Source organism: Schistocerca cancellata, chromosome 1, assembly GCF_023864275.1.
Source record: "Schistocerca cancellata isolate TAMUIC-IGC-003103 chromosome 1, iqSchCanc2.1, whole genome shotgun sequence".
NCBI lineage: Eukaryota > Metazoa > Arthropoda > Insecta > Orthoptera > Acrididae > Schistocerca > Schistocerca cancellata.
The window spans coordinates 639,532,130-639,544,392 of NC_064626.1; the positions used below are offsets into that span (position 1 = coordinate 639,532,130).

At 42.9% G+C, this 12,263-nt stretch overlaps 1 non-coding gene across 1 annotated transcript; it reads right to left on the reverse strand.

Annotated features, from left to right (window-relative positions):
* Positions 1-1,548: 1,548 nt before the first annotated feature.
* Positions 1,549-1,623, reverse strand: Trnas-cga (transfer RNA serine (anticodon CGA)). The gene has a single exon. It is a non-coding gene; the product is annotated as a tRNA-Ser (tRNA).
* Between the last annotated feature and the right edge of the window lie 10,640 nt (positions 1,624-12,263).

Sequence of the window (12,263 nt, forward strand, 5' to 3'; positions counted from 1 at the left end):
ACACCACACACAAACCCATGCCCGAGGGAGGACTCGAAACTCCGCCGGGACCAGCCGCACAGTCCATGACTGCAGCGCCCCAGACCGCTCGGCTAATCCCGCGTGGCCCTTTCTGAACTTCTTGATGCGATAATTTACCAACAGCAGTATGATTTGTAGAAGTTTATTTTATTTAATGAACTTCTATGTGCTACCAGTTTCGGCATTACATTGATACCATCTTCAGGCCTCTGTACAATGAGTAGAAGAAATGTACTAATATAAAAAAATTATAAAAAATATAGAACATTCGTTAACAATTTACAGGTATCATGTTAACTATGTAAGTGGATCAAAGAAATATATGGTATATCATTAAAACTATATCTAACATTAGGGCACATATGCTTCTGTCTGTGTCATGCTGTTGTTGATAGTTTTCCCTCTCCCAAGATCCATAACGGATCAACGAAGATTACACTTTCTGAGGTTGCTGGCAATGAATCTCAGTCCGGCATCTGGTTTTCCTGCTATCAATTTTGTGTGGTACTTTGACTTTAAATAGCTCCATAGATGTACTCCATATTCCCAGGTATTTAGAGATTGTGATTGCTTCAAGTGACAGTTCGGCAATCGTGTAATCATACAGTAACGCTCTTACTTCGCGTAGGGTCAGTTTCCAATCAGTCCCGCAAGTGTAGATACTCTGCAGGCCTTCCACCATAAAGCTACGACTTTGCAAATTCTCCATATACGACAGCATTTTAGAGCTTTCGGCAATATCCACTAGATCATACATGTACACTTTGAATAGTAATGGTGCTGTAACCCTCCCTTTAGGTACACCCAAATTTAGTTTCACATGTAACGAGTTCTGTTAAGAACGACATGCTGTGTTCTATTTGCCAGGAGATCTTCGATAGAATTTCAAAGCTGATCTGATATGCCGTGCGCTCGTACCGAGTCGTTATAAATAAAGTGCACCTACTCGCAGGGGTCCGGACTCTAATTATCGTATGGCAGCAAAACTTGGTAGACGTGCTAATTCGCTGAATCACATATTATTTCCAGTTGTGGTCGCCAGGTGCAAATCTAGCGCTGTACGTTGTTTGTACGTCGGTATGACAAAAATGGCTCTGAGCACTATGGGACTCAACATCTTAGGTCATAAGTCCCCTAGAACTTAGAACTACTTAAACCTAACTAGCCTAAAGACATCACACACACCCATGCCCGAGGCAGGATTCGAACCTGCGACCGTAGCAGTCCCGCGGTTCCGGACTGCAGCGCCAGAACCGCACGGCCACCGCGGCCGGTTCGGTATGACATCCGAGCTCACATTTGACAATCCATAATGTGAGTGAAAAGTATGGCTTTCGAGAAGAGATACCGTACGTTGTTGGTGAAACTGCTTTATGTGAATCGCAGCGGTTACAGTGCTCCATTGACAGAGTATCGACTACTGAAAGATCTGAGAAGAGGCCCAACTTCATCAAATCGTTTAAAGAAGACGATGATGAAATTCGAAAGCACGTGTGAACTTGAAACTTCCTGGCAGATTCAAACTGTGTGCCCGACCGAGACTCGAACTCGGGACCTTTGCCTTTCGCGGGCAACTGCTCTACCAACTGAGCTACCGAAGCACGACTCACGGCCGGTATCCACAGCTTTACTTCTGCAGGTATCTCGTCTCCTACCTTCCTAACTTTACAGAAGCTCTCCTGCGAACCTTGCAGAACTAGCACTCCTGAAAGAAAGGATATTGCGGAGACATGGCTTAGCCACAGCCTGGGGGATGTTTCCATAATGAGATTTTCACTCTATCTCATCGCGAAGCCGGCCGTTGTGGCCGAGCGGTTCTAGGCGCTGCAGTCTGGAACCGCGCGACCGCTACGGTCGCAGGTTCGAATCCTACCTCTGGCATGTCCTTACGTTAGTTAGGTTTAAGTTGTTCTAAGCTCTAGGGGACTGATGACCTCAGATGTTAAGTCCCATATTGCTCATAGCCATCTGAACCATCTCATCGCGAAATATAAGTCCAATGCTCCACCTTGTTATTTACGCGAAACGTTAAGAGTACACACCAGGCGCGCGGCTGCTCATCGGTCAGAGGCTATGTCCCGCAATACCAAACAACGCGAAATTTTCTAAGTCGTTTCACTTCCTAGCTGTGTAAAACCCGACTGTCCGCTTTCGGGTCTGAATCCGAACTGTTCCTCTCTGCCCATCCCCGACCGCGTTTTCCCGCGCGACGAACATCTTCGCTCAACTGACTAGGGCCGTCCATCTGATTGGCTTCGGCTTATTCTACATTATTTTACATTTCAACATATTTAAATACTCAAAGTTTGACCACTTTCACGTTCTAAATAAAGTAACGATAATATCCATTACATAATAAACGTTAAATTCTTTTACATAAAATCAATACAATTTTCTTCTTAGCTTTGAATGTCACAGCCAGTAGTCTTGCGCCAATGTGCTTTCTGATAAATAAATAAAGAACAAAAGTAATTATTATGCACTAAACCTTATAACAAATAAACTACTACCTAATGATACAATAAGATGTCATGCTGTCGTCGCTCAATATGTTTTGTGTGGAGGAAATAATGATCTGATGCTTAATTGAAAATACTGATTATTCTAAGTTACTATATCTTTTAAACAAATAAAGTTACAGAGTTTATATTTACATTTGTCGTTTTAATGATGCTCTTCTATATGAAATACCGATTGTTAATATCGACCAAAGCATTCAGATTTTTGCATTCAGGAATTTGTTACATAACTTGTTAATTTCACTTTAACGGTAAATCCTAAACTATTATAGATATGAACAACATTGAAGTTTTATTGGGATTACTATGAAAATTTGTGAAGGATGGTAGATTAAAATTACTGTGGCTTCATTTCCTGAACTGCTAGAGAATGAAATAATTTTTCGTAACTCTTTCCCTTTGTGGCCTATCTTAGGTACGCCGTGTTTAACACTGCTACGTCTCCTTGGCCACAAAGAGCATCTACGGGGTTTCCCAAAGACGTAGGTTCTCGTTTCTCTCACAGGCACACTACAGCGCTTAGGCTTCAATAGACAATAGACGGTTTCCCCATCTCGTAGCGAATATGCGCTCTCTGTAGCACACGGTCGTGGACGACAGGGTTCGTTTTACAATTCCTGAAGGCTGACTTTTTCGGCCGTATACTTAAATGAAAGCGAAATGCTCGTTAACTGACAATACACAGAGCTGCCGAATTTGCGTTTCTGATAAACCTTGTGTTGTGCACGAAGAGCCACTGCACTCGCCGTATGTAACCGTATGGTGTGCATTCAGAAGCACCTTTATTCTCCGTTCCTTCATCTTTGAGGAGAAGACTCCCGGAGCACCCATCAGGTGTATTATGACGCCCGCACGTTGTCGAGGCGTCATAGTACAGCATGTTATTCCTGCTTCGGATGAGCGCAGTTATGTTGAAACCACTGTCATCATGCAAGATGAGGTAAAACCCTACGTCGTTCGCCCGTGAAAGATGTAACTAATGCAACCCTCCACCAACGTGTTTTTTCGAGAGGTTTCCCGAATACATGGCCGGCAAATTCACCTGTTCCGAATCCCTGTCATTTTCGGCTCTGGGGATATCTAAAAGAACGCGTTTACCAAGAATACGTTCGGTCCCTACCTGATCTGAAGGCCAGTCAGATTCCATCGGAACTGCTGCGAGCAACTGTTGATCACGTGGTTTTACGGCTGCAGCATCTCGTGAACGAATTGTGTAACTGGCGGTAAATAATAAAATCAGCTTTACGCCTTTCTCACTTGTTTGACCTTTTCTGCCCGCGTCCCGTTCCTAATCCATTACATACGCAAACATTTCCATACATCTTTCTTGCATTCACAGCGCCACATTTGCACCTCATTTTTCCCCAGGATAAATCGGTTCCGCATTAACGCATTTGCATATGGAGACCTCTATGAGTAATTGTACTTTAGTATTTTGTTCAGTAGACTGCAGTACAGAACAATCTGAAAACTTTCATCAAACCTAGTAACTAAGCACTAGAACTCTGAAAACTTGCAAACGCTTATGTACTCTAAATTTGGAGGATGAACATAAGCTCTATATTCAAGGAGACGTCTCTAATTGTGCATAGAGCAAGTAGCTTGAACTAGAAATCGTATTTCCAAATCTATTTGCGATTTCCTTTCGAGTAATCATTTCATTACTATACCAATCCTATCTCAGAGTGAATCTTACACTGAGTTGCGTTGAATCTGTTCAGTGTTAGTAATGGAAGACGGAGAATGTAAAAAAGTGCAGGTGATTTTAGAATATACAGAATAAATAGTTGTGCACTAGGAAATCGTGGCGAGTGTTATCAAACGAAACTAACGACAAATGCTTAGAGAAACGAAAAACTCTTAAGTACTATGTTCACCTACAGTTTCCGTCTAAAGCCCCTTTAGTACAATGGTCATTATGCCCTCATGTTTTAGCATCATACTAGCCATTCCGCGGATTCTTATCAGTCCACTAAATTTTCAGTATCATTATAGAAAACGTTTTTATTTTAAATCTTGATTTTCGTATTTCCCCTTTTTGCCGTATTCCACTGCGACGAAATGCTGTGCTGCATATACAGTCTCAGTAACTGCTTTCTCAAGGCAAGGGCTAAGATACTAGTTGCTTACTTTTAACGAAGAATTTTCTCTTTATTGCTTTTTCTTCGTTCGTCGTGCGTTATTTTACTTCCAGGGTAAGAATATTGTTTCATTTCGTCTACGACGTAGTTTTCAATGTGACAAGCTTATGCCAGACTAATTTTTACTAATCTCCATTAATTTCTTCCCACTTTAACAATCACAAAAAATGTCATTTCAACAGATCCAGCAATTCTTCTCACTCAGGCTGACTAAACTTTTATCGCACATCTGAATCTTTCTGCCACTTCCATCATTGCACCATTCCCTTCAGAGACTGCAACAGTTTTGCTCCATAATTTACACAGGGTTCTTCCAAACGGTGCTAGACCTCACTAAAGTGCAGGGAGACCCAAAAGTCCGGTAATATTTGAAACTGCACTAACTGACGGAATAATGAAATGACGTGAGGTTTCATTGAAACCAGAAACGAGTGCAAGAACTAACCAACAGATGGCGCTGGAGAACAACACGTCAGTGACGTCACATGAGAATTGTGTGTAAAATGAGCTGTAGCGAGAGAGGGAGTCTGGTCATCCCTAGCATGGCCGAAAAGCACCTGCTAGAAGGTACGAATTTTATGCGGGATAACCCCCCCCCCCCCCCCAATTTCTAAAATCATTGCGGGAAGTGGCAACAAAACGACTATTCACGTTGGTGTGTAGAATATATGAGTCTGGCGATATACCATCTGACTTTCGGAAATGCATCATCCACACAATTCCGAAGACGGCAAGAGCTAACAAGTGCGAGAACTATCGCACAATCAGCTTAACAGCTCATGCATCGAAGCTGCTTACAAGAATAATATACAGAAGAATGGAAAAGAAAATTGAGAATGCGCTAGGTGACGATCAGTTTGGCTTTAGGAAAAGTAAAGGGACGGGAGAGGCAATTCTCACGTTACGGCTAAAAATGGAAGCAAGGGTAAAGAAAAATCAAGACACTTTCATAGGATTTGTCGACCTGGAAAAAGCGTTCGACAATATAAAATGGTGCAAGCTGTTCGAGATTCTGAAAACAGTAGGGGTAAGCTATAGGGAGAGACGGGTCATATACAATATGTACAACAACCAAAAGGGAATAATAAGAGTGGACGATCAAGAACGAAGTGCTCGTGTTAAGAAGGGTGTAAGACAAGGCTGTAGCCTTTCGCCCATACTCTTCAATCTGTACATCGAGGAAGCAATGATGGAAATAAAAGAAAGGTTCAGGAGTGGAATTAAAATACAAGGTTAAAGGATATCAATGATACGATTCGCTGATGACATTGCTATCCTGAGTGAAAGTGAAGAAGAATTAAATGATCTGCTGAACGGAATGAACAGGCTAATGAGTACACAGTATGGTTTGAGAGTAAATCGGAGAAAGACGAAGGTAATGAGAAGTAGTAGAAATGAGACCAGCGAGAAACTTAATATCAGGATTGATGGTCACGAAGTCAATGAAGTTAAGGAATTCTGCTACCTAGGCAGTAAAATAACCAATGACGGACGGAGCAAGGAGGACATCAAAAGCCGACTCGCTATGGCAAAAAAGGCATTTCTGCTAATATCAAATACCGGCCTTAATTTGAGGAAGAAGTTTCTGAGGATGTACGTCTGGAGTACAGCATTGTATGGTAGTGAAACATGGACTATGGGAAAACCGGAACAGAAGAGAATCGAAGCATTTGAGATGTGGTACTATAGACGAATGTTGAAAATTAGGTGGACTGGTAAGGTAAAGAATGAGGAGGTTCGACGCAGAATCGGAGAGGAAAGGAATATGTGGAAAACACTGATAAGGAGAAGGGACAGGATGATAGGACATCTGCTAAGACATGAGGGAATGACTTCCATGGTACTAGAGGGAGCTGTAGAGGGCAAAAACTGTAGAGGAAGACAGCGATTGGAATACGTCAAGCAAATAATTGAGGACGTAGGTTCCAAGTGCTACTCTGAGATGAAGAGGTTAGCACAGGAAAGGAATTCGTGGCGGGCCGCATCAAACCAGTCAGTAGACTGATGGGAAAAAAAAAAACACCACCTTGCGCACATCTTCCGGTGACGATCGCGCACTGAGCCGTCATGCTTGGCCTCCTGGCTCCCAAACCTCAATCCGCGTGATGACTGGTTGTAGGGGTTACCTGAAGTCTCAAGTCTACCGTCCTCGTCCGTGGTCATTAGGGATGCTATAAGATATCCGACGGCAATTTGTCACCGTACCTACTGATATGCTGTACAGTACTGTTCAAAACATTGTCCCTCGACTACAGATAAGGCTGAAGAATGACGGTCGACATGATGAGAATTTGTTATAAAGATCGTCGTCTTCGCTAAAAATCGGCTGTTATGGTAGGTATTTCTTTTGTACCACGTGACGTGCCACCTGTTAGTCATTTTTTGCACATTTTTTAAATAAAACCCCATTTCACTTCAACCATATGTGTCAATTTTCACCTGTCTGCATACATTATTCCGTGAAGCATTGAATTTTCGAATGTTATCGGACTTCTGGGTCACCCTGCGCAACGCAGTCACGTAAGTAGCAGTATTTACAGTGTAAACATGCCTCCTCTAAAACATGTTTCTGATGACCTAACATAAAAAACTCTGCACACCAGCAGCTGTCTGCTTACGGTACGCCCACACTGCCTGCGTGACCAATGGGGCGCGACTGGTCGCCACAGTCGGTGGTCCGTTGTATCATTTCTCTGAGAGCCACTGCCTGGACCCGATATGACTACAGTTTAACGAGCTAAAGTAATGAAGAACTATTTCAAAGCAGAAAAACAAATGAAGAACTAACGAAAACAACTTAAGTGCGTTCTTTTTCTTTCTTTCGATATAAGCAAACTCTGCTTCTATAGCAGAGAAGTTACACAAAGCTTTGGTAAGCGATTTTCAGAAATTGTAAATGGATAAAATTATGAGCGAAAAGTAATGATTAGGTCTTCTGGTCAAAACATGAGGGACTATGTTATATCTTTTCAACCATTATGAAACGCCGTGCTAAAACCGCAGGACAGGACAGGTAGAACGAATTGTGGAAAGAGGCCAAAATGAGCGGCTGTCACTTATACTCGAACACATACAACTTTATTTATTTGACCACAAATTACAGTACAAATTCTTGAACTCAGTTATCGGCTGAATACGCCACAGTGTCTTATTGTGCTTTAAGGGCACAACCACTTTAATTTAAAAAAAAAAAGGCTGAAAACCATTAACTCAAAATTCAGGCACCAAAGAGATTTAGAGGGTAGAAGGCCTCACTTTAAGTAAGTTCTACAATTTGGCTGAAGGCCCAAAATCTAACAGCTGAAAAGCAACAACCTTAATTTAAAGACGGCTGAAGGCCCATGATGTAAGACTCAAGGTAAAATTAAATAAAAAAAACACAAGGCAGAATGCCTTATCTTCAATTAGGCTGAAGGCCCTAAACAGTCTGATGCTCGAAAGACAAAGATACTTAATTATAAAGTGGCTGAAGGTCCAGGACTTAAAACACAACTAAAATAATTTTTAGTACGCAGAAAGCTCCAGGCTTTATCTTTAAACAATATATTAATCAGGCTGAAGGTCCAAACAGTCTCACACTTGAAAAGCAAGGAATTTTAATTTTAAAGCGGCTGAAGGCCCGTGACTTAAAACACCACTGAAACAATTCAACTTTAATTCAAAACCATCGGCTATGAGAAATACAAATACACACAACAGAAAATAAGGAAAAGGCAGTGCAGCTAACGCCGCTCAGAAGTTTCGGGGGTCGGCCAGCACTTGAAATACTCACGTTCACTTAGATGAGACGAGCAGTCGGCCCAACCATTCTCGATCCGACGACAACCCAACCAACAGTGAGTCAACGGACCCACCGACAAGGTAGCTTGTGCTCCACTCGACCAGCACACAATCGGGGCCGGCCGGGGTGGCCGAGCGGTTCTAGGCACTACAGTCTGGAACCGCGTGACCGCTACGGTCGCAGGTTCGAATCCTGCCTCTGGTATGGATGTGTGTGATGTCCTTAGGTTAGTTAGGTTAAATAGTTCTACGTTCTAGAGCACTGATGACATCAGATGTTAAGTCCCATAGTGATCAGAGCCATTTGAATCATTTTTGAACACAATCGGGAGTTCAACGCAAACGTAAAGTTATGGACGCCAACAACCAAGCATACATTAAGTTTTCGAACTACACACCATGCTGGACAGCGATCACACGGTGAGGAAAGGCCACTGCCTAAATTTACGTCAACGGCCAGGGCAGGTAAGCGGTACTTTAACGGCCACAAGGCAGAAAATTTCGTTGGTGCACCTCAATTGCAAATAGACTCACAGTTAGACTCCACCGGACCGTGGCTAAACCTTCGCCAACTCGAACATACACGTTGTTGCTCGCAGAATGTCCCAACTGCCAACAACGAGAACCAGACGCACAGTTTGAACAGTCTGAACTTGCTGATAAATTAAATCCAAACTCAAATTTCGTGTCCAGGGTCGGTGACCCACGGACCTCGTAGCAATGGGAACAGCCCCACACACTCCGAAACTGTGTCGAGACTGTCAGCGGGCCCGGCCAAACTACACTCCGCGAAGATTTCCTCGCTGCTCCACGCCAACCGAGCTACTGCCACACATCAACACGGAGACAGCACTGAAATAACTAAGCAGTGGACATCACAAGCTACACACAGTTTCACGAACACTTGCGCGAAGGACTAGACAATACGAACGACAGCGACTGTGCGACAACAAGGACGAATCACGAGTCGGCACGTGCAGGAAACCCATAAGCGATCGCCGGCCAACATACACATTGTCCGACAAGACGACCGACCGTCGAACAACCAAGGTGGTCTGAATCAAGTGATATGTACTGGCAACCGTCGGGCGAGTCATGGCTGTCTGGACCTCACTGTAGCCGCGCCCCTACTGAACTTCTGCCACGTCCGAACTGCACTGCTAGCGCCTCCCAACTCACTGGCAGATCCGAACTAACTCCGAACACACGACAACCGGGAAGTAATAGCAGTCAGCAAAGATAATACACCAGGGCTTATATCGATAAGCGCCGCTGCTGCCGCTCACGGGAAGGCAAGTTGGCAACTCAGTGACACCAGTAATTGAAATTAACATAACGATGTTGTACTATAGTAAAAACAGGATGTCAAATGAAATATGGCACGAACACGAGTCACGCACGGCTCAAATTATCTATAAGCTAGGGTATCCGTGCGAAATATTCTAACTTTTATAGTTTTAAATAAGACAGTACTTTGAATAAGTGTAGTCGTTCAGATAAGGATATTGATGAGAATGAAGAGAGAAGTTTTTTTCAAAAATAAACCGAACGAGGTGAAATAATATGGCTGTGAGCACTGTGGGACTTAACATCTGAGGTCATCAGTCCCCTAGAACTTAGAACTTCTTAAATCTAACTAACCTAGGGACATCACACACATCCATGCGCGAGGCAGGATTCGAACCTGCGACCGTAGCGGTCGAGCGGTTCCTGACTGAAGCGCCTAGAACAGCTCGGCCACACTGGCCGGCGTGAAATAATAGTAATGATTTTATGATACATCCTTGTATTTATATTTGCATCTTTCAAAAAATGTGTTTTCAATTCGGACTATTTGTCCCGGTTTGTACTAAAGGCAGAGATTAGGGATTGTCCGTAGGGTCACATAACCTGTAACTTTTACTCTGTAAATATTTTCAAATACAGTAACCACGTTAAGCCACAGTAGTAATAGGTAACTCACAATTCAAAATGACAATGACAGTAAATTTGTCGTTTCGGAGAGTATATTCGTTTAGAAATGTCAGCTTGTACGTCGGGCAGAGAGAGTAGACGACTGCAGTGGTCACGATTATAATTTCTGATAATCTTGTATACAAATTGTACAGTTAATAAGTACTTTACAGCAAATAAAGCCGCACTTGTAACAAGATAATAAGAGAAGGGAGTCTCTTATGTGTGATTAATAAGTTAGCTTTTGAAACATTGGTATGAAGCTGGGCATCCATGGTGCCCTATTGCCTATGAGAGTTAAAAGTCTCTTTTATGATACATTTTTCCACCTATAGCGAGACTTAACGCAAATTCGGTATGCAATGCCAGAAGTCGGCATAAAAAAACTACTTTCTAACGATACCTCATTCATCCCTGTACGATTAGTATGTGTCGAGAAAAATGGATGTTCATTTGAGAAATAACATTAGATTAATGATTGTGCTATCTGTCACTGCCAACTGTAGTAACAATAGAGCAAGACACAATCAAAACGCGGCGCGTTTGAAGTGAATTCCACATTTCAGTCAGTGTATTAAATGCAGAAACAGCACGTCGTCTTAAACTACGGCCCAACAAATGCAAGTCTAAGACTCTGTCAATCGTTTACCAACTAGTGGCTTTTCCTCCATCACTTATATTCTACGAGCTCAATGGTTATCAATTCACAGAAAATAATTTCGAAGTGAAGTATCAGCTTAGCAATAAATGAAAAACGCTATACTGAGTATGCTCTACAATACACAGACAAGACTTTCCCGGCGTAGTAATTGATGACATTCATGTCGGGTCTCCAGTCTGAACAAACATCATCTTGCTGCATTATCTCGGCGGTCCACCTGGCCGCCATCTTCAGGTGAGTAAGGCGTCGCACTGTCTTGCCAGAAATGAAATCAAACACGCCGTAGTGGGGTCCTTTATACACCATCTGTAGGTCCACCGCGTTTGCGAGAACGTAACTGCTCATTTAATGCAAGGCACAACAACACACCGGTGGTGAAAACTCGCGGAAACGATACATCAATGGGAAACACTATTGACAGGCCTTGATGAGCGAAATAGAGGCAATTGTTTTTTAACGTCAAACAAAACAGGGTTCCAACTCTCACTTCAAGGATACCCGTTATCTATGTTTATACTATTGTCAGATAGTAGGATTTCAATAGCTTATTCCACCAGACGGTTCCAATACCGTGAGGCAGGGGCAACCACTTGTGTCTCATCGTGCAACATTTTATGTTCTTCTATGAGACAACGTTCTCCGACCGCAGATCTTTTTGGCTGAAATAAACGTGTGTGCCAATGGTGTTCCACGCATCGATCCTGGACCGTACAATAGTTTGTCCAACATAGGGTTTCCCACAATGGCAGGGAAATTTGTAGACATCGGGCTTCCTGAAACACAAATCATACTTCACTGAGGTCAGCAGAGCTCTAGTCTTGGCTGGCTCGTGGAATACAGTTTTAATGTCAAAACTCTTTAAAATTCTTCGCATTTTTGATTATATGGTTCCCGCGAAAGGCAGGAATGCCACAGACTTGCTTGTGTCTTCTGTTGGTTCCCGCGGAGGGCGAATCTACAAAGCACGACGGATCTGATTGTCGGTCTGACATACCTTATAGATGGTGTAGTTCTCGTGTCCAACTATATGCATCTGAGATGGCGTAATCTGTATTTACCAATGGGGTTCTTCTTCGGCCTATTGTTAGCAACCTGGGAGCTCCTATTTACAACTTGGCCAAGTATTTAGGATCAATTCTCAGCCCCACGTCCACAAATGGGAACATCATATTTCCCTGTATACTTGCG